General features: G+C 40.1%; 1 protein-coding gene across 2 annotated transcripts in view; it reads right to left on the minus strand.

The window, feature by feature from the left end:
• Nucleotides 1-22,500, minus strand: part of LOC137619184 (uncharacterized) — an 814,382-nt gene that overhangs the window by 134,281 nt on the left and 657,601 nt on the right. The gene's annotated exons all lie outside the window — the stretch shown is intronic.

The raw sequence follows: 22,500 nt of genomic DNA on the forward strand, positions 1-22,500 counted from the left end.
CGGGAACTTGGGCATAAATATTTGGAAGCTCTTAATTGGTTATAAAAGCCAGGTAATGATTACGTCATACAAAAAAAAAAAAAACAGAAAAGCTGGCCAAAGCAATCAACGCATGCGCAGTAACTCGTCATCAATCTCTCAGATGTAAACAATGGACTTTGAGTGAGAGATAAAGTCACATAATTGACCGATGGTAAGTTATTATACCGCAGCCCCTATTAAACATAAAGAGAAAAATACCAAATTAGCCAGCACTCGTTCATTTCTTATAGTGAATTTCAGTTTCATAAGTAATTAAAGCATCATATATATTTACCCAATCTCTTTTACATAAGTTTTCTCAATTATGAAAAAAATACCAGTACCTGGGAAATTCGCATGTACGGCTTGTATGCCTAGGGGTGATTCCCGGCCATATTTTTTTTTCTTTTTCAAAACCACTTTATTGGGTTAATTTGGATTAGGTCCTTATTTACATTCATATTAGATGCATATAAAAACTTTCACTTAATAAATCTATGTCAACATGATCCTGTCATATTCACTGTCATGGCACACTATATTAATTTGCCGATAAATTACATTTGAAGAGCGAAAAAGTTAGGGCAATGGCAAGTGGTGTTGTTGTGGAGCGTCTGCTTCTTCTTCCTTACTAGCAGTGACGTCAAGAGGTTGCGGGAAAATGCTTAATTTTCACCTTTTAGAGGTTTAAAGACCACTCATGAATGACAGAGGCAAAGGACAGTGACATTGCCTTATCAAGCAGGGAAATACCCCAGAGACTGACCATATATACATATGATCAGCGCCCAAGGCCCCTCTCCACCCAAGCTATGACCAAGGAGGGCCAGGCAATGGCTGCTGATGACTCAACAGATAGACCTATAGGCTCCCCAAACTCCCCATCCTTAGCTCACAAGGATGGTGAGGTTGCAACGACCAAAGAAACTAACAAATTTGAGCGGGACTCGAACCCCAGTCTGGCGTTCACCAATCAGGAACGTTACCACATTGCATAATGCCTTTCTTTCTTATATCTAATATTATCCTTATCAAGGAGTAATTTCATTTACATGATGGAGATCGAGAGATAATTGTGCCACCTCTCTATGGTGGAAATAACAGTATCGCATCATGTGCATTCATTAAAACATGTATCAATTTAAATTATTGACTGGAAACCTTAGAGGTATGAAAAGAAGCAAAATAGGTCTGATCTGATTTTGTATCGTGAATCAGAGTCTCGCTTTGCCCCGCAGTAAAAACAAATCAATTAGATAAACAAGTAACTTAAGCCTCACTAAAACATAGTAGTAAGTCCTCCAATAGAATTAAAAAGGCAAAAAGACAAGATTGATTATAAGTTTCAGTACAAATATGTTGTCCGAAATTCATTCTTAAACTTGAGATTCGTGAGATATGCAAATGTTAATATTAAATTAAGACGCCCTCTATCACTAAAAAAACAAGTTTCAGGCAAAAACAGCTACAGGTTATTATGTATTAGGAGATTCGTTATTAAAAACACCATTGTCATCGGAACTTTCCATTTCTTTAATTCCAAGATCTTTCTAGGCAAAGGCTGTAAGAATGCGTATTAGTAGTGGCAGAGAAGGATGTAACGGTGATTAAATATCAAAAGAAGCAAGGACAGTCTTTGATACCTGGTAAAAAAAGTTGAGGAATAAAACGCAACTGAAGCCAAGGACAAAGGGCCTTTAGAGTTGGTCCAAGGAGGAACGTCTCATTTCACTTAGAAGTTTTTACACCAATGGCTTCTAGGACTCATGGAATCGAAGTTAAATCTACCGTCACAGTTATTATTTATTTACAGATCTCCAGAAGCAAAGAGCTTGGATTTATGCGCTCGTTAGATTTTACTCATATTAGGGTGTAATAAAAAAAAAAGAAAAAAAAAATGTCTTGATTGAAAGGGGTGAACGATCGTTTTACAGAATGAACGAAGTCTAGTGGGGAGTCTCACTCTTCTCCGCCAATCAGCCTCCCTCAAAATCCTCGAAAGGAGGGAAGACCCCAAGGGAATTTGTAAGCATATTAACACATCTTGTTGCCCGTTCCTCTGATCGACACAGATCTACACCGGAAAGGTGACAAACGAATAAGTGCAGGGGAAAAGGAGAAATGGAAGAATCCTTTCACGTATGAAAAAGGGCAAGGTAAATTTAAGGAAACAGGAAAAAATATGAAAATTGTGTTTTGATATTATGTGTTGTTATTAGAAAAAGAAAGAGAACGAGTAAGAAAATCGCAGAAAAAGTAAATATTGGCACTTCTGAACGATTCCTGTATTACTAAATCTTGTACTTAGAAAGTATGAATAACGTTGGTCATGTATTATGGAAATCATGTATATTTTCAATGAAAGCTTAAATGATCTTTTTTATGCACCATTTATACAAGGATTAACACGATCTTAGGTAGATTTTTTACAAAAAGAAAAGAAAAATAAAGAAAGAGGTGAGGTGTGTTTTTTAAATGACCGTTTATCATGAACATCAACTGTTGGAGGTTATTTATTTGGACCTCTTACTGATATTAGATCTTTTCCGGATAAGTGCAACAGCGGAATGGACAAGGGATCAAGTACTTAGTTGGAGAGCCAGGTGAATTTTATTCACACTGTTGATTACAAAAGGTTTGAGTTTGTGATTCTATTGTAAATTACCTAAAAATGAAATAAAGTGGTGTCTTGAGGTGCACAATCCTGGGCTTTGGCCCCTGAGGGTCTCAAAACGGGGGCCCAAAATCGAATTAAACAAACTTGCGAGTACAACAACCGTTTCAAGACTATTTCATTTAGATCACCCCTCAAATTAAACTAATGCAACTTTCGACATGAAAACACCTGGGATTGCTAATCAAGACACCTACTAATTAACTACCAATTAAATATTTATTCAACCTTTCAAGTACAACAGAAATTCTTTTTACAAGTGATAATTTAGTAATCCTAAACTTAGGATGCATTTTTTCCTGGGGTTTGGACCCTGAGGGATATGAAGACCCTTGTGACAGTGCCGAGTAAGGGTGTGAACTCAAAGGCAGATTGGAAACGACTGAGTTATTTATTAAGGAACACTCTGCTTTATAAACAAAACCTCAAGGCAACAGGACGTGACATGTTCGAGAGACAGACAATGATACAGAGCAAAACCGGAGACATGATCATTCAGGTTCTTTTTAGTGCGAGGGAGGAGCGAAGATACAAGCATAATATATACAAAAGGAATTATGTACAATTGTGTGAAACACGGTTGGTACATGGCTCCCCCCTAAAAATGACATACTGTTCATGTTAAATATGGCGCCCTGATCTAGAGAGGCGAACTGTAGGCGGGTCATCTGGCAGAAGATAAGCAGGTTTTAGACGATCGATGGAGACCCAGTCTTCTTTGCCCCGAATGTTTAGGAGGAATGCTTTCGGACTGCGTCGGATCACAAGGAAAGGGCCCGTGTAAGGGGGCGTTAGTGGTGGCTTGTTGGTGTCGTTGCGCAGGAAGACGTGCGTTGCAGAGTGCAAGTCCGTTGGTATGTGATGCTTCGCTGGGGGCTTGTAAGTCTGGCGGCACGGAGTAAATTTTCCCACGACGTGACGTATGCGCTGGAGATCGTTGGAGGAGGTTGTAGAAGGAAAAAACTCGGCAGGGACGACCAACGGGTCGCCATACACCATTTCGGCTGCCGAGACGTCGAGGGCGTCTTTAGGAGTGGTCCTTAGTCCAAGGAGGACCCAGGGAAGCTGAGTAAACCAGTTGCAATCCTTGCAGCGGGACATCAAAGCTGCTTTGAGGGTGCGATGAAAACGTTCAACCATTCCATTGGCAGCGGGGTTGTAGGCCGTTGTCTGATGTAGGGTGATGCCCAGGAGATTCGCTAATGACGTCCACAATTGAGAGGTGAAAGTGGTTCCCCTGTCAGAAGTAATATGCTCAGGGATACCGAATCTTGAAATCCATCCAGAGAGTAAGGCAGATGCACATGAGGTGGACGTTGCAGTTTCCATGGGAATGGCTTCAGGCCAACGAGTGGAGCGGTCGATGACGGTAAACAGGTAACGATGTCCTTGTGATGTGGGTAGGGGGCCTACAACGTCGACGTGAATGTGTGCGAAACGACGCTGAGGTTGAGGAAAGGTGCCCACTCCTGAATCCGTGTGTCGATGTACTTTGGAAGTTTGGCAAGAAGTACAGGCACGGACCCAATCCTTAGCATCCTTAGAAATGCCGTGCCAAATGAACTTTGCCTTCAGCAGCTGTGCAGTAGAACGGCACGAGGGATGTGAAAGGCCGTGGATGAAATCAAACACCTGTCGGCGCATGGGAGCAGGAATCCAAGGTCGCGGTCTACCAGTACTGACGTCACAGAGGAGGGTGGTGTTGGATTCTTCGAGGGGAAAATCCTCCCAACGGAGGGACGTGCAGGATGTCCTACAAGCTTGATACTCTGGATCCTGTCGTTGGGCTTCAGCCAGGGCGTTGTAATCCAATCCCAGTTGAACGGCAGCCAACGTGTTTCTTGACAGGGCATCGGCAACGGGATTCATTTTCCCAGGGACGTATTGGAGGGTGAAATTGTATTCAGCCGCGGCGGAGAGATGTCGGCGTTGACGGGCGGACCAGGCGTCAGACTGTCGAGTGAAGGCATGCACCAGAGGCATGTGGTCTGTGCGAATGACGAAGGGCGTACCTTCTAAGAAATGGCGAAAGTGACGGACAGCCAAGTGCACCGCCAGCAATTCTCGATCGAAGGTAGAATAACCCGATTCTGCCTTGGACAGTTTTCTGCTGAAGAAGGCCAATGGGCGGGGCGAGCCTTTGACCACCTGCTCGAGTACTGCACCAATAGCGACGTCGCTGGCATCGGTGGAGAGAAGGAGAGGGGCGTGTGGGATAGGAAAAGTGAGAGCCGCAGCAGTTGATAGGGCCTTCTTTGCATCGCAGAAGGCTGCTTCTTGAAGGGGACCCCACTTCAAGTCCTCTGGCTTGCCCTTGAGGGAGGCGTAGAGGGGAGCAAGAGTGGCGGCAATGGCTGGCAGAAAACGGTGATAATAGTTGATCATGCCCAAGAATTCCTGCAGAGCTTTGACGGTCGAGGGCGTGGGGAAATTCTGAACGGCTGCTACCTTCTCAGGGAGGGGATGGACTCCTTCTGGAGTGATACGGTGCCCTAAGAACGACACTTCGTTGGCGCCAAAGGTACACTTGTTGTACCGGACTACAAGGCCGTTTTGTTGCAGGCGGTCGAGCACGATGCGCAGGTGACGGAGGTGTTCCTCTTTTGAGTAGGAGAACACAAGTATGTCGTCCACATAACATACACAGAAAGGGAGGTCCCCTAAGATGCCATCCATGAGACGTTGAAACGTTGCCCCAGCATTACGAAGGCCAAAACAAGAGTAATTGAAGGTGTATGTGCCAAACGGAGTGGTGATGGCGGTCTTGGGGATGTCTTCTGGATTCATAGGCACCTGATAATACCCCTTCAGGAGGTCGAGCGTAGAGAAAACCTTCGCTTTGTGCAGGTAGGAGGTTACATCGGCAATGTTTGGGAGGGGGTAGTGATCCGGTTCTGTTTGCATGTTCAGGCGCCTGTAATCCCCGCACGGACGGAGGGAGCCGTCTTTCTTCAGAACGATGTGTAAGGGTGACGACCATGGGCTGGAGGCCTTTTGGCAAAGGCCCATTTTCTCCATTTCGGCGAACGTCTGTTTGGCAGCTGCCAATCATTCCGGTGCCAGACGTCTGAATTTTGCGAAGACTGGGGGTCCCGTCGTCTTGATATGGTGATAAATACCGTGCTTGGCAGGAACCGTGGGCGTTTGGCGAAGTTCTGGACGGAAAACTTCCGGGTACGACGTGAGGAGGTGGGCGTAGGCATCCGTGGGTGCGCTGATGTGGAGAGCGAGGTTAGAGGGGGCGGGTTGAAGGGGTGTCGACAAGTACGAGTCTGCGTTGACCAATCGTCGGTGGGCGACATCGACCAGAAGGTGGAAATGAGAGAGGAAATCCGCACCGAGGATTGGCATTGTGACGTCAGCAACGAGAAACTTCCAATTGAATTTACCGTTTCCGAACGATAATGTGAGGCTCTCGTAACCGTAGGTGGGTATCGCAGATCCGTTGGCAGCTACCAAGCGGACGTCGGCAGATGTAGACAGACTACGTTGTGCCTTGAAGAGTTTCCTAGGCAAAAGAGAACGACAAGCACCCGTGTCTACCAAAAATCGCACGCCCGTTCCTGCATCCTGTAAAAAGAAAAGATTAGAAACATGGGAGGCCACCGCCACAAGCAATGGCCTACTTACACGTTTTTTGGCCACTGACAATCATTGGCACAGTTCTTCGCGGTTGCCCCGAATCTGAAGTGGTAGTAGCAAAACTGCGGCGGATGGGAGGTAGTAAGTGGCTGTAGAAGTCGTTCGTTGGGGCGCGAGCGATTGGTGGGTGGTGGGCGGCTTTGTCGCCGCTTCGTCACGTCACGGGGTAGGCGTGTATGTCCTACGGCATTCATGTCAGCTTCGGTTGACGTTGAATAGGCATCCTCGTCGTCAGGGGTGGAGGCGTTGATGGAGGTCTTGAAGTGGCTGTCCATAAGGGCGTCGGCTTTGGTCAGCAAGTCCTTTATGGGTAAACTATCGACATCGGGTATGGCAGCGCGCACAGGTTCAGGTAAACGGCGTATCCAAAGGGCACGGAGTAGGTTCACCTCGCGAGGAGAGCCGTCTGCGGCAGGTTGAAGGCGAGCGATACTGGTCATTTCCCTGAGGGCAAGCGAAGCCCTTTGGTCCCCCAACGGTTGTTGCGAGAGCTGAAAAAGCTTTGCTATACGGGCGGCTGGCGACGGCGAGTACTGCTGCAGAAGGTATGATTTGAGGGCGTCATACGCTATTGGGGTGTCTCCTTGTTCACAAAGCCAGTCGGATATTTCTGGGAAGGTGTCCTCGGGTATCGCCGCGAGAACATAATCCGCTTTGGTGGTTGAGCGAGTCACGCCCCTGATACGAAAGTGGACTTCAGCGCGTTGAAACTAAGCGAACGCTTCTCTGCTGGCGAACGGTGAAAGTTTCAATGGTGCGGCCGCGGCGCCAACTGCAGTAGAGTCTGTCTCCGTCATAGTACCAACGATGGAGGGGCGAGGGAGGTGGGGGAGGAAGGCAGTGGGAGCGAGTCGACTTCCGGGGTCACCAATGTGACAGTGCCGAGTAAGGGTGTGAACTCAAAGGCAGATTGGAAACGACTGAGTTATTTATTAAGGAACACTCTGCTTTATATACAAAACCTCAAGGCATCAGGACGTGACATGTTCGAGAGACAGACAATGATACAGAGCAAAACCGGAGACATGATGATTCAGGTTCTTTTTAGTGCGAGGGAGGAGCGAAGATACAAGCATAATATATACAAAAGGAATTATGTACAATTGTGTGAAACACGGTTGGTACACCCTTATACAAAAGAGGGAGTACAACAATTTTGATTGATGCTTTGGATGAAACATTATTTCAAATGCACAAAAATGCAACTTAAAACACCAACATATCTGGGGTTATCAATTAAGACAGCTACCAATTAACGACTAATTAACATTTAATTATACTTTCAAGTGCAACAAAAATTCTTTTTGTAAGAGATAAATTATCGAATATAGACAGAACATTCACAACTTAAGACCCAATTTTTCCTGGGGTTTGTAGATAAGACGTCTACTTATTAACAAGCAATTACTAATTTGTTCACAATTTTAAGGAGATGTAGTTTGGGAATTAGTTTAGCTTTTTATAATTAAGGGACTCCTGACATGAAATGAGATACTTCTTCCAATAATCCCTGAGGTCTGCTGTTAAGATATTTGTTTTTCACAATCAGTAACAGCTGGATGTTGGATAAGCTCATGACAGTTTCTGGGAATTCCCAGTTGGTGGTTTATAATAATGTGAATCATTCAAAATGAATACCAAAAATACAGCTTTCCTCTTACTCAATTGTAGGCCTACCATACACAAAGGTACTGGTTCAGTTTGATATAGGTAGAAAAGTCACGGAAAAATAGTCTTATATATAGAAATATTATACTTATTTTGCCCGCTTGAATTGAACGTGTTGAAGTTCGATGTGAACCAATAGACTCCTTTTCCTTTCAGACAGTATTTGTGAAATAAGTTTCCATTAGTGCACAGAGTGTCATGGTGCACTGAGCATCTTCAAGATGGATACATATGCTGCGGACAAAATATCGGAGCCGATGCCGGAACGTGGACTTGATAATCCTGTTCATGAAGAAAAATAGTCAAGTATGCCCACTGCTAATGTTGGAGAGGCATTAGGAAAAAAAGTAGGCTAAAAATCCCAATGTTTGAGATTTTCTAAGTCCAAAGGTCATTGGTTATGCAAACTTAAATCAGTTATGTATCATGATCTTTAGGAAGTGTCCTAGTTTGATTTTCAGAGTCTGGCAAAGATCCAAAGCCATCTGGATGTATCATCTATGTCATGAAAAAGGAAAATGGCCACTTACTGCCTGTGATTGAAGACTGATGGGCGGCAATACTTAAATAGGCATATGCTCGAAAACAAACTGCAAGATATGAAAAGTCAAAATACTGAGATGTGGTCGAATGTCTCCCTTCAGCAGCCACTGGAGTGGAGGGGTATCATCGTTGGTGCTACAGTGCTTTTACTGCCATCCATGTAAGCAACACCACGACTGTCGACGACCAACAACCTTACAGTAGTAAAGACTTACGGTCAACAACTCTTTCACCAGAGACAGTTGTACAAGAAAAATCTCATTTAGGTATATTTGAGAACACGTCTTTATTGTAACAAACATACGAAACCTCTAAGCGACAGTAGAAAGGAAGGCTTAGGGTCTGTACTAACTAAAGATGCTGAAAATAACATTCAAGATGCTGCAAAAATATTGGGAGATAATGCTATACTGGTAAAAATTTCTAGTATTCATTTATTTGCAAAGGAAGTGAAGTTTCACCATTCTTGTAGAGGCAAACATTAGTGCACCAATCCTTTCCCACTTTATCCAAGCCTGCCTCTCATTAACATGAGCGCTGGAAAGAGTGTAGCAGATGCCACGAGTACATCACTGGTCAGAAAAGCAGTAAAAACAAGTATACTGAAATGCAGGCAGTCACACAAATTATTGATTGCATCAAGTTGCATGTTATCTTAGATGCACGGCCAGAGGGTTTGAAATCGGTTTATGATCGCTACTGTATTTTATGTGGGTCAGCAGAAGAAGAATCCACAATCAGGTCTTGTGAATACCTTGGGAAAATACTAAAAAAGAAACTACCAAATAGGATGAAATTTTATACTCCTAATGCAAAGAAGTATAAGGTAATTATTCATAGCTGCCACCTTGATTACAAGTCAATAAAAGTGGTGTATGATTTTCAGTCATCTGAGGAAGGCTAAGTAGGAAAATCTGCCTTATTCCTGCGCAAACATTTGAAAGATGTCAAACCACCCCCATGCAGCGACCCTTGGATCTCAAATCACTCTTGCATGGCGAGGGTGAAGCACCAGAATTGGTATATCTCTTCTTCAAAACTCCCTTGGTGGTAGATATCAAAACTCTGAATCTTTGAAACGGCATGTAATATCAGCAGGCGAAGATACATTGTTCATTGTTCAGAATGGACAGTTAAGGCCCCAAAAGTATATTTTGCTTGGTGGTTTATTGCAATCAATTGCAGGTAGCCATAAATTGATGACAGTGCTGAATCATTTTGGTCACTGTATTAACTATTTGAAGTACGAGGAACTAGAAACGGATGTGGCAATAACTATCCAAAGCAGGCAGACGTCTTCTCCAAAGGGTGTGAAGCTAGGTCCTGTCATGGGCAATGCATTTGATAATTATGATGAGCTTGTTCATACGTTATTGAGCTTTGAGAGTCTACATGATACCATGGACATATTCTACCAGAGTATTAACACACATACCACTGAAGTTCAGGAGCTACTGCCGTTGCCTTGTCAAACAGAAACTGTACAACCCATATCGAGAAAGAAACGCTAGAGAAAGTTGGATGTTCTGCCATCAGAAATCATGCCGTATCGAAAGAAGCCCCAGATGGATCAGTTTCAATACACCAATACCAAGTATAGCAAGCTTCCGGAAATTTCTGGTCACGCATGGAACTAGACACAATGTTCCTTGTGAGCCACCACCTCAATTCAGAAAGTGTCCCATTGTTGGTTGGATTTAATGCACTTCATTACCAAGATAGATTGCTCAAGCAGATTGTTCACTATATGCCGAACCTAAACCAACCCATCACTAAAGATGACGTTGTTACAGACACCATGCGCACAGCTCAGAAGTGTGCAGAGGAATGTGGCCAGATATATGGTCTGATTACATATGATCTAGATGTTGCAAAGACTGCACACCGAATCCAAGTCACCAGTCAGCCCGAGTTTGATAATCTGGTCATGATGTTTGGATATTCCATATTCTCGTGTGCTACTTTAGAACCATTGAACAGGTTATCGCAGAATCGGGTGGACCAGCGATGCTGACAGACTCAGGCGTATTAGTCCTTGGATCTCTCAGAAGGTTCATACACTGCCTAAGCTACAATCGTTGTAAACGACTTCACTCAGTGCTTGCTCTTGTGCTGGAGATATTACTTTTCCAACAGTTCCTGAAGGAATAGGAGAAAGCAGACTTGGTTCTCCTGGAACTGCAGAATGTCCCCTGGAAAAGAAAAAAGATGTTAATTATTTCTACAACTCAGCCCTGTTCGGAGAGCTATTTGAGGCTGAAACTGGTGACATCGGTTGAACAGCACAGTTTTCAGCAATGTTTATCCAGTATATACAGATCTACCACATTGTCGAAACAGACATAGATCTCTTCATCTCCATGTTGACACCGATGAATTATCTGCATTTCTCAACGAATCGACTGAACTATGCCTGCTAGATGTCGAAATACTAGCTTGACTTGATAAACTTAGCTGATTTGCATCGTGGGTTGCAGCAGATTCTCGAGGATGATGGCTTTTTAGTCAGATGATCAAACAATGAATTTGCACAAATTCCAGTCGATCTCACCCTGGAGCACACAGTCAATGCAGATGCAACATCCCGAATGAAGGGATATACATTGTCCACAAACAACTACAGTTAAAGAGTAGGATTGAGTGTCACCAAGAGTAGCCGAGCAGCACTTGTGAATGAAGCTCTCACTATGGTTGGAATAGTCAGCACAATAGATACTCAGACTGAGCTCAGTCCGGTCTGGATCAGGAAAGACAATGAGGATCTGCACCAATCCTTTCACACTTTATCCAAGCCTGCCTCTCATTAACATCAGCACTGTGAAGAGTGTAGAAAATGCCACAAGTACATCACTGTTGATCATTCTAATAGAAGGTAAGAATAGGCATGAAAAATTTGTAATAGAATGCCTAGAAAGTATAGAGCATTTTGAAAAACCAGTTCACAAGCATTCTCTTCGCACATCTGCAAGTGAATGCGTAACCAATCGAAAAGCAGACAAAAACGCCAAAGAGGCAAAACTCAAATGTACCAGTGAACTTCTTGGCCATATTGCCTTCAAAACAGTAATAAATGACATTGACCTTATGTATGTCTTCTCATTTTCACTAACAACTGTGCCCCTATCATTGGGTCACACTGATGGCATGATGGCTTACATAGTTGAAAACAAATTGTTCAAATTTCTGGAGGGAACTGTCAGTGACCATGGCAGCCCATCATTTGTAGGTACTCATATCATTGATGGCAATTTCCAATTCCACTGCATATCACTGGATCAGCCTGCAACGTACAGGGAGCTATCACGAAACATTCTGGTTACTAGCTTGGTGTTTAAGTCACGGAGAATTGACATCAACTTCGATACGTATGAAAGACCATCCATCAAGGACTGTGAGCGTGAGTGTAGAGAAGCTGTTTTGTGATGGGAAATAGTTATCGAAGGACCTCAACAGCAAAAAAGACTCAAGCTTCAAGAAACAACTTGAGAGGGAGTCGCTCAACGGAGAGCCACCCGTCTTTCACAATGGATTGGTTGCGCGTCTTCTACAAGCCTCTTCTTGATGGATGGGAAATGTATTTGGGAGTGATGGAAAAATGCACTCAGTACTTCGTCAAAGGTGGAGAAGTATATGTAGAATCAGTCCCATCTCTAAACTGCAACCACTTAAAGGCTAACACCAGTGTCACTCTTCACGTGATTGAGGCGGACAAGTACACACCTGGCGACATAGTCGTAAGAGCTTCTGACACTGAAATTATAATGTTACTCCTAAGCCATGTCCATCGAGTTTCTTCCACCGTGTGCATGGAGGTTGGGACAAGATGACAAGACGATGTACATTATGTAAATGTAACTATAATTGCTGCGGCGATAGGCCAAGCTATACGTGCTGCACTCGCTGCTCTACACGTGTTCACTAGCTGTGACTATACCTCTGCCTTTACAAGGAAAGGAAGGAATAGGCCATATGCAATTTTGGCAAAAAGTAACAAGTTCCTGAGAGCATTTGTTTCATTGAGCCAGGCTGTCCCAACAGAGGAAGTAATCAAAATCTTGCCGAATTGTGTCTGTGTGGTGTACGGAGCACAGAAACTTGTTCCATTCAACAAACACCAGTTCTAGTGGTTAAGAAAATTTACAGAACGAAAGTCAAAGGGTAAGCACCATTTCAGATGCTTAAAAGCATTGCAGGAAGCAGCATTCCCCCAGGTGAAGCAGAACTAGCACCTCACATGGATAGAAGCGCATTCGTTGCAAGATTATGGGGTAGTGCTCATCACCAAGACCAGGACAAAATACCCACCAATGGGTGGGAAAATGTCGACGACAAATTTTGCCTAATTTGGCTCAATGGAGAACAGATGCCTCCTGCACTCATTCCCGAGACTCAGGTCCACATAAGAGCTAGATGACAATAGTGGTGAAGCCCAGGATGATGGTAATATGGATCATTATATGGATGAAGATCATGATCCTCTGTCAAGAGAAATGGAATCATCAGAGGAAAATAATGATGGCGATCACAAATGAGATGATCGCAGTAAAATTAAAATACAGTGACTTGACCTAGCATTCAATTTGGTCACAGCAAAACAATAAAATATGTCATACATCACACTGTACATTCTATGCCGCATTATCTTCTGCAAAAAAAAATTCTGTGTCACATAAAAGTTCGAATAAATCGATCATTAATTAAGTAGTCATTAATTAGTCTTAATTAATAACCTCAGATATTTTGGTGTCTAAAATTGCATTTTTGTTTATTTGAAATAATGTTTCATCCAAAGCATCAAAATTGTTGTACTCCCTCTTTTGTATAAGAGTCTTCATATCCCTCAGGGTCCAAAATCCTACATCTTATCTACAATTCACAGGAAAAATGCGTCTTAAGTTATGGATATGTTGTTGATGATTACTAAATTATCATTTGCAAAATTAATTTTTGTTGTACTTGAAAGTTTAAATAAATCGTTTATTGGTTGTTAATTAGTAGGTGTCTTAATTGGTAACCCTTGATGTTTTCAGGTCTTAAGTTGCATTTTTGTTCATTTGAAATAATGCTTTATTCAAAGCATCAATCAAAACTGTTGTACTCTTTCTTTTGAATAAGTTCTGTTTTAAGGGTCTTCATATCCCTCAGGGTCCAAAGACCCCCATCTTATCTGTAAACCCCAGGAACCATTGTGTCTTAGGTTGTGGATTTAGTGTCTAGGACTACTAAACAATCAGTTGCGGGAAGAATTTTTGTTGTACATGAAAGTTTAAATAATTCATTAATTGCTCGTTGATTAGTAGATCTTGATTAGCAACCCCAGGTATTTTCATGTCTAAAGCTGCATTAGTTTAATTTGAGAGGTGATCTAAATGAAACAGGCTTGAAACGGTTGTCTTCGAAAGTTTGCTTAATTGGATTTCTGGGCCCCCTTTCGAGACCCTAAGGGGCCAAAGCCTATGATTGTGCACCCTAGGATGCTCCTTTCTTTCATTGTTAGGTGATTTACAGTAGAATTACACACCCACACCTTTTGTACTCAATAGTGTCTATAAAATTAACCTGGCTCTCCAACTAACTCTATTGGTAAGTTACGCATGGATGGCTCCAGGGTTTATTGTGTCCTAGGCAAACATTTTCATATCCGTCCCTAGGGCCTGTCACCAGACATATCATTGACAGATGCAGTTTTTTTTTTTTTTTTTTTTTTTTTTTTCAGATGTCCATGGCTTTTATAAGTTCTTGATAAAATGACTGGCGTTGGTGAGCGAAGTTAGCTCTTTCAGCTTTGAGGACTGGTGATCGATAGTTGTAGCTCTCCTAGTAGTGGCCATTTCAGAACATTTTAAAAGTAAATCTAGCGGAAAGGCATTTCTAATTCCAAAATCAAGGTCATAATTTACAGCATAATTTCATCACAAACCATTTCAGGGGCAATTTTGAGAGCATGCATACCATATTGAAAATGGTATTAAAAAGAACAAGATAATAAACTTTGTTTTATAATCTCTATAAACGGATTATTTAATGAGGGAAAAATACATCTGCTAGTAAAGTAGTCATTGAGTGCATGATAATGGATTATGGAATTGCGGAAATGAATGCTTTTTCGTTATAACTTCTTTAAAAGTTCAATTAGGATTGATAGCATATGAATGATGATGAGCGTCTCAGACACATTTCCTTCCTTTGGGGGAACACCCTTGGCTGAAAAGGGAGAAAAACAAACCATGGCCTCTACTGATTACTTTTTTTCATTTATTATCAGACAAAATCTTAAGTAATTGAACACCATGAAATTAGCTATTAACAAGAATACTACAATTCAAAATAACAGTGATAAGAACTGGAAAAAAAAATACACGGAGATAAAGTATAATGATAATTCTCAGTTACTGAAGAGAATAGTACGATTTTCTGTTCACGGCTTCGAACTGAATTATTAACAAAAAGACTAGATTCAACGTATGGAGAGTAATGATTCAGTTTGAAACAATTGTTCAGATAACTCAGATTTTTTTTTCCTTTCAAAATTAACATTGCTCACAGGTTTCAATTATAATGCAATTATAATTTCAAATTAAATAAATCAATATATGCTAAAAGCAGAAGTGAAAAATTCAGGCCCAGTGAGTCTTTTTTGTTCTTGGTTACAGTTTCTATACATAAATGAGTTCTACAGGCATTTATAAAGTTACTTTCCGTGTTTTTATCTTGGAAGAATCAGTCGGTATATTCCTTAGATTAACTTTATGTGCGATCTCTTTCGCAATAAAGATTACAGCTGGACCTACAAGACTTCCTTGTGTCATTGCAGACCGCTAATAAGTCTTGATCAATTTTAGTTTTGACAAGCTGCTCTCACAGCTCGCCCCAGTATCAGGCAAACTAAGTAGAATGTGCAAGACTACAAATGTGTTGGGTGCACTATGAACCATTCCTAGTTCTTCACAAATGAACTTTAATATTCATTATCAACATCATCATCATCATCGTCATCTCTCTCTCTCTCTCTCTCTCTCTCTCTCTCTCTTTCTCTCTCTCTCTCTCTCTATCATAAAAATGTTGAAATTATTATAGTTATTCTCGCTCCCTGCTCTCCATTGTAATCCTGGCGCTATCACTCATACCGCATAGGCGCATTCTAGTCCTGGCTTATAATTCAATTATTATTATTATTATTATTGCTCGCCAAGCTACAACCTTAGTTGGAAAAGCAAGATGCTATAAGCCCAAGGGCTACAACCGGGAAAAATAGCACAGTGATGAAAGGAAATAAGGATATAAATAAATGATGAGAATAAATTAACAATATATCATTCTAAAAACAGTAACGGCGTCAAAACAGATATGTCCTCTATAAACTATTAACAACGTCAAAAACAGATATGTCATATATAAACAATAAAAAGACTCATGTCAGCCTGGTCAACATAAAAACATTTGCTCCAACTTTGAACTTTGAAGTTCTACTGATTCAACTACCCGATTAGGAAGATCATTCCACAACTTGGTAACAGCTGGAATAAAACTTCTAGGATACTGTGTAGTATTGAGCCTCATGATGGAGAAGGCCTGGCTATTAGAATTAACTGCCTGCCTAGTATTAAGAACAGGACAGAATTGTCTAGGGAGATCTGAATGTAAAGGATGGTGAGAATTATGAAAAATCTTATGCAACATACATAATGAACTAATTGAACGACAGTGCCAAAGATCAATATCTAGATCAGGAATAAGAAATTTAATAGACCGTAAGTTTCTGTCCAACAAATTAAGATGAGAAACAGCAGCTGAACACCAGACAGGAGAACAATACTCAAAACAAGGTAGAATGAAAGAATTAAAACACTTCTTCAGAATAGATTGATCACCGAAAATCTTGTAAGACTTTCTCAATAAGCAAATTTTTTGTGCAATTGAAGAGGGCACAGACCTAATGTGCTTTTTAGAAGTAAATATGCTGTCGAGAATCACACCTAGAATTTTAAAAGAGTCATACAAATTTAAAGAAACATTATCAATACTGAGATCCGGATGTTGAGGAGCCACCGTCCTTGACCTACTTACAATCATACTTTGAGTTTTGTTAGGATTCAACTTCATACCCCATAATTTGCACAATGCACTAATTTTAGCTAAATCTCTATTAAGAGATTCATCAACCCCAGATCTACATTCAGGGGATGGAATTGATGCAAAGAGAGTAGCATCATCTGCATATGCAACAAGCTTGTTTTCTAGGCCAAACCACATGTCATGTGTATATAGTATGAAAAGTAATGGGCCAAGAACACTACCCTGTGGAAAACCGGATATCACATTCCTATACTCACTATGGTGCCCATCAACAACAACTCTTTGAGATCTATTATTTGAAAAATTAATAATAATGCTAAGAAACGACCCACCCACTCCCAACTGTTTCAGTTTGAAAACAAGGGCCTCATGATTAACACGGTCAAAGGCAGCACTAAAATCAAGGCCAATCATACGAACTTCCTGACCACAATCAAGGGATTTCTGTACAGCATTGGAGATTGTAAGAAGGGTATCATATGCTCTAAGGCCTTTACGAAAACCAAATTGCAAACTAGAGAGTAGATGATTACCTTCAGCAAACCTATTAAGACGTTTTGGCAGAAGACGCTTAAAAACTTTAGATAACATGGGAGTTATGGAAATTGGGCGGTAATCAGTGGGACTTGAGCTACCACAAACACATTTACATAGAGGAGTAACATTACCAATTCTCCAACAAGTGCTTTAAAGCGCCTCTTCTTCCTAACTTACGCAAAATATCAGATAACTTTGGAGCTAAGAAATCTGCTGTCTTTGTAAAAAACAAAGGAAAAATACCATTTGGGTCTACACCTCCATAAGCATCAAGGTCCATCAACAGAGTTTTAATCTCACGAGATCGAAAAGCTAAGCTAGTTAGTTTAGCCTCAGGAAAACAGGAATGAGTAAGTTCAAGTTTTCCATTACTCTGTTTACTGTCAAAAACATCCGCCAAAAGGATTGCCTTTTCCTTTGGACAGTGAGTGACTGAGCCATCTGGTTTAAGTAAAGGAGGAACTGTTGCATCTACACCAAAGAGTGCAGATTTAAGGGTAGACCACCATTTATGTTCCTGAGTTTTACCAGAAAGGGTTTCTTTTATAGTTAAATTGTACTCCTTTTCAGTTGAGGCATACACTCTCTGAGCAAAAGCTCAAAGCTGAGTATAGTTGTTCCAGGTCAAATCTGATCTGTTACCCTTTCAAAGGTGATAGGCCTCCTGCTTCTCCAAAATAAGCACATCTACAATAATCATTGAACCACGGTTTGTCCTTCACTCGGTACCTTAGCACACAAGAAGGGATACGCCTATCAATTATGTTGACTAGATTCTCATTCAAAGGGACAACAGGATCTACACTACTATATAATTGGGACCAAATCAAGCACAAAATATCATGTAAAATCTCATTCCAGTCTGCTTGGGATTTCAAATAAATTTTACAAGAGTATGATATATCAGGGACAGGCTGCTCAGTCTTCACTACTAATGAAATCAAGGCATGATCAGATGTCCCGACTGGAGAACCAACCTTACCAATTATAACGCCAGAGGAGTCAGTGTATACGAGGTCCAAGTAATTACCAGACCTGTGAGTAGCCTCATTTATGATTTTCTCACAGCCTGATTCAGAGGCAAAGTCTAAAGCTCTTAAGCCATGGCGATCGGTAGGAGAGATAGAACTTAACCACTCCCTATGGTGAGCATTGAAATCACCAACAAAGACAAAAGAAGCCTTTCTATCATCTTCTTTTATCTTAGCCATAATGGTAAAAAGACAATCGAAGATAGAATCATCTATATCTGGATTCCGGTAGATCGAACACAAATAAAAGTTGTTATGCCTGCCACAAACTTTTATTACCTGAATCTCATGACATCCACATTGATAGCAGGACTTATGAGAAGCAGGGTACTCGGTACTAATATACACCGCCATTCCCCTGGCCGTAGGGATGGCATCACGTTTCAACATTATTGGCTTCTTAAAACCAGTTATAAGGAGCTCAGATGAGTGCCTCATATTAGAAACCAAAGTTTCAGAACACAAAATGATATCATACTGTCTGGAAGCAGCTGTAAGGTCTTGGATATTTGCATGAAGACCACGAATATTGCAATACAGAAGACGACATTGACGAAATCTAGGACGCTCAATGTCTCCAGACAGCATAAGAATTAATAGAAATAAAAAAAAGAGACATTATACTTAAAAACTAGATTAACAAGAATTATAATAAAAACAATATGTACAGAATTATAAATAAAGTGATTGATGATACACATATACTATAGTAAAAAGTCGGAAAAACTGGTCAACATGGAGGAGCCAATACACCATGCAAGGCTAAATACCCTCCAGGATAGCCACTTCAACTGAAGGGAGGACAGTAAGGATGGTTTTGAGAAGAAAAAGAATCAGAAAAAGGAAAAGACAACCTCTTGATAAACCACCAGGCATCCATGGCCCTTCTATTAAGCCTGCCCAACACCATTTCAAAAAAAACAAGAGGAAGAAAAATAGTAATAAGATAGAATAGTGTGCCCGAGTGTACCCTCAGGCAAGAGAACTCTAACCCAAGACAGTGGAAGACCATGGTACAGAGGCTATGGCACTACTCAAGACTAGAGAACAATGGTTTAATTTTGGAGTGTCCTTCTCCTAGAAGAGATGCTTACCATATCTAAAGAGTCTCTTCTACCCTTACCAAGAGGAAAGTACACTGAACAAATTGCAGTACAGCCATGGTTGAAAAAGTGTTAAGTATTTCATTGTTGTCAGGTGTATGAGGAAAGACGAGAATATGTAAAGAATAGGCCAGACTATTCTGTGTAAGTGTAGGCAAAGAAAAAATAAGCCGTAACCAGAGAGAGGGATCCAATGCATTACTGTCTGGCCAGTCAAAGGATCCAATACCTCTCTAGTGGTAGTATCTCAACTGGCGGCTGGTGCCCTGGCCAACCTACAACCTATTCCTGGCCATAGGATCTGTAGGAATTTTGAGGTGGACAAGTTTTCTCACTGGATCCATTCCTATAAATACATGTCTAATGGAAGGGGAAAATCTTGGGTAGACTTCTGGAAACCCATTCCTAAGGATTTTATGGTGCCATGGCAATTGTGCTATATGCGCATAATATGCATCTATGATTCTATCCATTTATTTTACTTTTACCTACAGAAACAGTATTATTGTATGTTTTTATTTCTTTCTCAATCAAATTTCTTTCCATTTAAGACTAAATTATTCCTGGAAGACCATGAGGTATGTACACATAGAAAAATCACCTTGATATTCATAAAATTGATAGGCGAATATTTTTCTTTTGTCTGTCTACAGTACACGTAGAGCTATCATGAAAGAATCCATGAAAATCTTTAACACATTAGTATTATACAGTAAATTCTTTTAGAAAAAACTTTATTTGTAAAAATCATATGTCTCTGATGAAAAAAGCCCATAAAAAAGCACTGCATCAAAGTGATTGCGTAACCTTGCTCCATCCCTATGTCCACGTCCCTCCCTGGCTGATGAATACGTCCACCACTTCGTTCTCCTGAGCTGTCTTAATGATTAACGTCTTCACAAACATAGGCATAATTGTATGTTTGTATATAAACAAACTTATATATTTTTTTTTTTTGTAGATAAACCACACATACTCTAAAATATCGAATTCGCTCTTTTTTACGAACAATATTACTGCTTGGCCAATGATTCGAACCTCTGACCGATAGAAATATGATTAAACATTATATTTTAGCCCATTCGGCTGTGAAGACTCATATGAATTGAATCCGACTCAGCTGTATTTACTCCTGTCGAATTCAGGATTTGTATTCTGAATCAAAATCAACCCATCTCCAGTTTTAAACCGATTTTTAAATATATGTAATACTTGGCGGTTCTGTGATAATGAAATATTATTACTAACAGTCATGATTTTTTTTTTTTTTTTTTAAATAAGTCACAATTACTCTTTAAAGCCCCTATTACACGTATCCAGTTTCCTACGGCGCCGTCGGTCGCGACGCTAGTATATGTTCAACCCGGAGTATGTGATAGCAAATCTGGCTAATAGATGATTTGGTTTTCCATTTTTGTTCTATGTAAGCAGATTCTATTTTATAGTAAATTGTGAAGAGATTAAAAAGGTTAATAATTGGTTAATACTTTTGTTGATGTGTATAATAAACTATATATCTTACAGTGAACAAATGCTATAAAATCTGTTGGAAATCAAACGAAAGTTGCCTAATGCACAAAGTACATTGCCTATTTAACAAACTAGACTGCCTACATTACGAATTAGGCTGCCCGGTTTATGAATTAGGCTTAGTTTTAAAATGAGTGTACAAGTTAGGGAACGCCACTGCCTAATATACAAATTAGGCAGGCAAATCCATTTCCTAGTTTACAAATTAGGCTGTTCCTCATATTAGGTACGAAATATATATGTATGTATGTATGTATATATATATATATATATATATATTATATATATATATATATATATATATATATATATATATATATATATATATATATATATATATATATATATATATATATACAGAGAGAGAGAGAGAGAGAGAGAGAGAGAGAGAGAGAGAGAGAGAGAGAGAGAGAGAGAGAGTTTTGGTCAGATATGAGATGAATTATAACTTGGAAATATATTAAGGATATATTTCATGGAAGGGAGAAAACTTTCTTATGGGCATTTTACTCGTATTTTCTGATTAGAAAAGATCTTCTCTAGGTGACTGATAAAGTAAGACTAGCTGCTAAGCAAGAACAGAGTAATACACAGTTGTAATCTTTTTACATTACCATCATCATAATGGTCACAAAATAATTATAGTCATTCTATGACAATATCAATGATAAATAGACATCAATGGCCATATATATTTTTTTAAAAGTCGAAAAAATGGGGAAGTTTGTAGAATAGTTTTAACTAGATATAGACTATAGTCATATCCTGACACATTAATGTTGATTGAAGAGATAATAATTACTTTATGAAACTGTTATACTTGCATTTAGTTGTAATGATTGCCAGTGCAGATTGCATAAGTTTTAACTAAAAATATAATCATCCTAGAGAGAGAGAGAGAGAGAGAGAGAGAGAGAGAGAGAGAGAGAGAGAGAGAGAGAGAGAGAGAGAGAGAGATGCAGTAGCGAACCATCAATAATCCCAAAAAAGATTTCGACTACAGAAGATCTCGACTATAACTTCATATCTACGACTATTACTACCATGGAGCTAGATTATTGTTTTAAATTACGTGTTTTATTTTAATTTTGTTTTCAATTATATATATATATATATATATATATATATATATATATATATATATATATATATATATATATATATATATATCATATATACATATATCATCAGCTGTTGCTAGTCCACTGTACGACAAAGGCCTCAGACATGTCCTTCCACTCCCGTCTGTTTATGGTCTTTCTATAACAGTGTATACCTACGAAGTTTCTTAGCTTGTCACTCCATCGTTTTCTCATCCTTCCCTTGCTTCTTTTGCAATCTCTAAGGATCCACTCTGTTCTCCTTATTATCCATTTATTATCTGCCAATCTCATTATATGTGCTGCCGAAGTCCATTTCTTTTTTTACATGTTTTTAGAATATCATCTACTATAGTTTGCTCTCGTATCCTAATTGCTCTTTTTGTCTCTTAGTATTAATACCGTCTTTATTCTTTTCATAGTTTTTCTAATTTTTTTCTAAGATTTCAAGTTTCTGTAGCATAAGTTATTACTGGTAGGGCCATCTGACAAAATACTTTTATTTTTAGAGAAAGCTGCATTTTAATTTTCATGATATCCTTTTGTTCCCCAACAACTATCCACCTCATGCTCAT

The sequence above is a fragment of the Palaemon carinicauda genome, chromosome 2 (assembly GCF_036898095.1).
Source record: "Palaemon carinicauda isolate YSFRI2023 chromosome 2, ASM3689809v2, whole genome shotgun sequence".
Lineage (NCBI taxonomy): Eukaryota > Metazoa > Arthropoda > Malacostraca > Decapoda > Palaemonidae > Palaemon > Palaemon carinicauda.